The sequence below is a fragment of the Salvia hispanica genome, chromosome 4 (assembly GCF_023119035.1).
Source record: "Salvia hispanica cultivar TCC Black 2014 chromosome 4, UniMelb_Shisp_WGS_1.0, whole genome shotgun sequence".
In the NCBI taxonomy this organism is placed as follows: domain Eukaryota; kingdom Viridiplantae; phylum Streptophyta; class Magnoliopsida; order Lamiales; family Lamiaceae; genus Salvia; species Salvia hispanica.
The window spans coordinates 22,856,393-22,862,525 of NC_062968.1; the positions used below are offsets into that span (position 1 = coordinate 22,856,393).

A 6,133-nucleotide genomic window follows, 5' to 3' on the forward strand; every position below is an offset into this window, starting at 1 on the left:
GGCCTTTTATGTGGCTAAGTCCTTTGGCCTTTCATATTTCTCCAACTCCAGTTCAACTCTCAAAACCACACCTATTTATAGGATAGGAGTGAACATATGAGAGGTCTTGCCATGAAGACACCTCATAAAGATTTGGAGGGTACAAGAAGTGAAAGGCCAAAAGCCTCTTATATTAATACGTTTTCAACAATGTTCTCAACACATTTTTTCATGTTGTTTTCATGACCGTAAACGAAGGAAATAAAGTATCGTACTTCCCGAAGTTCAATATTGTTTTAGAGCATCTCCAATGGCGGCTAACAGGTCGGCTATCCGCTTCGCGCGCGCTGGCCGGTCCGCTAGCCGACCTTTGGAACCGGCGAGTGAATCGGCTAGCCCATGTCGATTCGCGGGCACTAGCCGATTCACTGGCCGCCATTGTAGCGAGGCGATCGGCTAGCGACCGGCTAGGCCCCCCTTTTTTTTAATTTTCGAAACTCTATATATATGCGATTTTAACGTCATTTTCATTCGCACCACTTGTTTTAACGAGTTTCTCTCTCTCTTAATTTATGTACAAGAGCAATATCGCGGAATGAGTAGTGGTGGGGATGCCGAACGACGATTGAACGAAGAGTTGGATGCCTATACATTCCGCGAGATAAATCGGCTGATACAAAGGGCCTTGCAGCCGCAGCAGTCGGCGGTACCTCGACCTATTGTCCACCGCCGAGCTGTGGTTGATCGGGATAATGTCGCTGCACATCAGAGGCTATATGACGACTACTTCGCTCCGGAGCCGCAGTTTGGGGCCAACCATTTCAGGCAACGTTTTAGGATGAGTAGACCACTGTTTATGCCAACGGCGGATCCAGGTGGGGTCGGAGGGGGTCGGCCGACCCCACCGCCATCCCCGGAGAATCGCCGGATAATCCCCTTCCCTCAGCTGCCGACCCCACGCCGCCAAGGTACTGCCCCAAACCAGTCGCCGCCGCTTTTACGCAAAGAAGAAGAAATACAATTTTTAGTACTACTACTTGGGCTTTACAAATTGGGCCTCTCACTTATTAATAATTTAATACTACTGACTAAATCATTTATTCTATAGTTTGTATCGTACTGTACATACATTTATTCTATTATTTATTTTTTTTCACTTTACAATACTATTAAATTGATCAATAATTTATTATATTATCCAATTTCAGTAAATATAGCAATTACCTCTCTGCAGCTTTGCTTTTGATTATTTATTTGTTTTGTTCACCTTCCGAGACTAGATTAAAAGTTTTATTATAGCATATGATAAATGATATCCCTTCCGTCAGGCTTTAGTAGTCTTATTGACTTTTCTGTCATTTTTTTATAAAAATGATAAAAAATAGTTAAAGATGCAAAATGGTAAATTAAGAGAGAGAATAATATAGAGAAGAGTCTTATCTATATTATTGTTTCTCTTATTTTACCATTTCTCCACTTTAACTATTTTTTATCATTTTTACAAAAGAGAGCAGAAAAGTTAATGGGACTGCTAAAGCGTCATAGAGGGAGTAAATGATTTGAGTATAAATTTGTTTTAAAAATATTGATCGTGGTGTTACTTTATTTTTAGGTTTATGAATAATTTCTTAAGAAAAAACATTGAGTTTCTATTGGTTCTTTTAGTGTTAATGTTGAGCAAGAACCACAACAATTGGATAATCATGTGGTGGCTGAAATGATGAAAAATAAGATTTTATCATTGGTTTATCAATTGATAAAATTAGTCTTACTTTTCCACTAGCAACTATATCTGTTAAATAGTGTTTTCTCCAATGAAATTTGTGAAGTCGAAGTTGCAAAATAAGATGAGAGATGACTGGTTGGACGACAATTTGATGGAATATAACGAGAATGAGGTGTTTGCAACTATTCTCACTGAAATGAATTTGAGATATTTTCATAAAAAGCATACTCGAAGAAGCCAACTATCTCGCATTGTAACACCCCAAATACGACACTAAGAAAAATATAATTTTCAGTTTAACTGTTTATAATATAAGACTTTTGACCGTCAGGAATCGATTTTGGAAACAAAAATAATTAACAAAGTTAGAAGTCTAATATAATAGGAATTGAAGAGACTAGAAGCTAAGTACACATATAAAGACATTTGTATGAGTTAGTGTACAGGCCATAATATATTATTAAGAATTCATTTGATTGCCAAAATAATTTTCTTTCTTAATCTAGTTGAAAAGTGGCGAAAAAATTTAGTTAGCAAGTGAGATCTTTTAAATTCATGATTTATGTAGAATAGTCTAGAGAGGTAATAAATAATTAAATTAAATCTAACAATGCCATTTGTCCAATTCTTTCACCACTTAATAAAATAAAGAATTTTTTTACCAACTATATAAAAATGAAATAGAATCATTTACTTGGGGGAACATCTCGGTATCCTTCACCTCACATAAATATTCCTTTCCAATTTACACACACTCATCTCTCTCTTTTGGCTAATACTCTTAGCCCTCACATTATATACATAAAAAAAAAGAAGAAGAAGAAAAACGAAAATCTTCCTATCCAATTCTTCTATGATTTTCAAGTGGGAGACAATGGGAAGTATGAGAAAACTTCGGCTATTCGAGGTATTCCTTGATCCTAGACTATATTCCTTTTATAGTTTGAATTATGATACTTATATTGAGACACATATATAAGGATTTGATTTTTATAAATTTGATATGATTTATTTGAATCCATAAATGTAATTTGGGCTTGACTTTATGCTCAATGAAATCTTATTAGAATTACTGGTGACGATTTAATACATTTTGGAAAATTAATAAGGATGCCTAAATGATAGGTTAATATAGCTAATGAATTGAATCATAGATTAACATGATATTATAGGACGTTAATAGTCATGGTGAATTATTGTTTTGGAATGCATAGTGACATAACTATAACATTAAGTGGGAATCCACATTTTGCTCATGAATTCATAGTAGTATTTGTTACTATGGTTTATAGTACAGAATATATGAGTTATAGAAGTATATGGTGATTAAGTATGTTTTAGAATTGAATATGAAAGGAAAATGTAGCTAATATTGGGGACTTGAAATAACCGAAACTATACAGGGTAAAACTAATGGTTAAAAAAAAAGAATCATTTATTTGATTAGTTTGATGGAAAATATGTAGTCTTGGGTTACCTTATTTTAAAAGAATTCATTATAATGATTTGATATATTTTGGATTTCAGTAAGGCTATTAAAAGTGGAATTGCTTTATGTATAAAGGATGGTTATGGAAATGACTGATGTATGATTATAATTATAATTAAATGTGTAGGCTAAGCAAAGAAATGTGATTAGTATTGGTAATTGGGATATTATAAAATAGTTAATCATTCATGCATAAGTGAAGGGAAGATTGAATTAATGTAGTAGATGTGTTCATCTAGACAATTTGATCATAAGAGTAGGATCTGGGGAAAGTATAAATATTAATATAAATTTATGAGAAATGTTCTAATGATGTTTAGTAATTATAAAATATTATTTCACTTAAAAGTATAAGCTGTGTATAGTAATTCGCGAATTAAGGCATAATATTGGTAATGTTTGAATATATTTAAGTTATATTCATTGGATTGAATAATGTGATCAGGAGAATAGTAACAGAAGCTTTGTCTATTTTCATTAGATAGTTTAATGATGTAAATAAGTATGAAAATGAAATATGTGGTCAATATGACATGGCTGGGAAGTAATGCAGAATTGAATTTAGAAATTATTAACCATTGAGTATATTTAGTGAATTTGTAATATTATGGAATTAGACTATGAATAATTACCGTGTCAATAGTAAATTGGCATTCTAATATTGAGAGATGATGAATAAATGAAATTAGGAAATAAATATGTGAGATTAGAAAATAAATATGTAATGTTAATGAGGACTATTGAATAAAATTGAGGGAATAAAATTGAGAGTGAAAGAAATATAGGAATCAAAAGTTTTGTTAAAGATTAAATGATAATTTGAGGTTATGAGGTTATTATAAGTTTTGTGTGAGTAGTAAACGAAGCGAGAAGCTTATCGGCAATAGCAAAAAGAGGGAAGGATTTTACTATGACTTGAACATTAAGGGGGTTAAGGGCTTATGCTCATAAGCCTATCAGGTAATATAATTAGTATTTAATAGCTTAATTCTCTTGTGTGGTGCTATGTGCTGCTACGTGTTAATCGCGAACTTATGATTTCCGTTCGATTATTATGCATTTGCGATGTATTAGTATACATGGACATGAGGTATAAAATATGGAAATATTGGATGAGATTTGGTAATGAATGAATGAAGAATGAACTGGGAATGGGACGAATCTACGTGTCAACATGATTATTAATGTGATGCCACGTGCTTGGTTGATGTCGTTGGGAATAATTGGAATGAACGTGATTGATTCGATCGGGCCACGCGCGGTAGCAATGATATGTTGATATGTTTTGTGCACCATATTCACTCATGGGACTATAAGGCCAGACAGTTTATGATAATTGATGATTTGTCCCCTGAGTTATACGACCAGGCGGTATAAGTTGTGGGTGCACCATGTTCACTCATGGGGCTATACGGCCAGGCGGTTCATAATAATATATGATGATGAATTGCCCCATGAGCTATAAGGCCAGACGGTACCTATATGAATGCACTGTGTTATTCGATCGGTCCAGACGCGGTGGAAATATTTTTGTTTTCGATCAGGCCTCACGCGGGGACATATTATTGACTGTGTTCTCAGGGTGTCGCCAAGCACGTGGGTGATGGCTTAATGATATGATGTGTGTGCCGAGGTAGAATTTGATTATATGTGGTTGATTGATGATGATTTAAATTTGCAAATTATCTGTGCATCCAAGTGATTAAACCAAGCATGTCGATGGGACTATGAACGCGATATATGAAATCAAGGTGCTATGGTTATGTGATGTGATTTGTAATGATAATATGCCTATTGATGCTGATTAACTTGACATTTGAACTTGTGGTTGCATGATTAATTTAGATATTCTATTTTTATGTTGCGTACTATTGGTTTTTGATTATATGCTAGTTATCGGGAATATGTTATCAAATTCTGATCTGAGTTGAAAATGAATATTTTACAAATATATATGCAATAATGAGATATATGACAGATAAACAAAATGAGTAATGTAAGACCTAACAAATATAATAATGTGCTTATTACTTGTGGAAGATTAGGATTAAAGTCTTAGCAGTGCTGCAATTTTGTTGGTTCAGAAAATGTCAGTTGAAACTCTTATATATCAGGTTAGTACGACTACTTCATCCTCAGAGAGTTACTGATCATGGTTTGCAGCGTATGTGTCCAATTCTGTAAATTATGACATGTATAGAGTTTGAATTCTTGCAATAACTTCCGCCGTGATTGTAAGAATTTTAGAACTCTCACTAATAGTTTAATGGTTTAAGATTGAAATTTTAATTCACCATAATTAATGGTACCTCTTTGTGACGTCACCTATTCGGTTGCGTGTAAGCCGGATAGGGGGTGTTACACGCATAGCATAAGATTATGCATTTATATTTTAGGTATTTTTGTTCGAAAATATTTATTATACTATTCAGTTCGACCCCACGATTTTTTATTTCTGGATCCGCCATTGGTTTATGCGTATCGTTGACCCTTTAGAGCGTCGATATAGGTGTTTTCGGTTCAGGTACGATGCGGCTGGCAGACTCGACCACACACCTATACAAAAGTGCACTGCGGCAATCAGGCAGTTGGCCTACGGAGGCGCGGCAGACATGTGGGACGAGTACCTCCACATCGGTGAGACAACTGCCCTGGTCTGAAGTATTTTATGTCAGGGCGTCGTTGAAATATTCCGTGATCAGTATCTTCGAAAGCCTACCCCGAAGACTGTCAGGATCTGATGCGGATGCACGGGGAGCAGCATGGGTTCCCAGGGATGTTGGGTAGCATAGATTGTATGCATTGGGAGTGGAAGAATTGTCCCGCCGCATGGAAAGGGTTCTACACGACCGGCTACAAGGGAAAGAATCTCACGATGATCCTCGAGGCCGTAGCTGATTACCGGCTGTGGATTCGGCATTCGTATTTTGAGGTAGCCG

General features: G+C 35.2%; 1 long non-coding RNA gene across 1 annotated transcript; it reads left to right on the forward strand.

The window, feature by feature from the left end:
* Positions 1-2,416: 2,416 nt before the first annotated feature.
* LOC125222550 lies at positions 2,417-5,060 on the forward strand. Its single transcript, XR_007176578.1, has 2 exons — positions 2,417-2,612; positions 4,052-5,060. It is a non-coding gene; the product is annotated as an uncharacterized LOC125222550 (long non-coding RNA).
* The last annotated feature ends 1,073 nt before the right edge of the window (positions 5,061-6,133 follow it).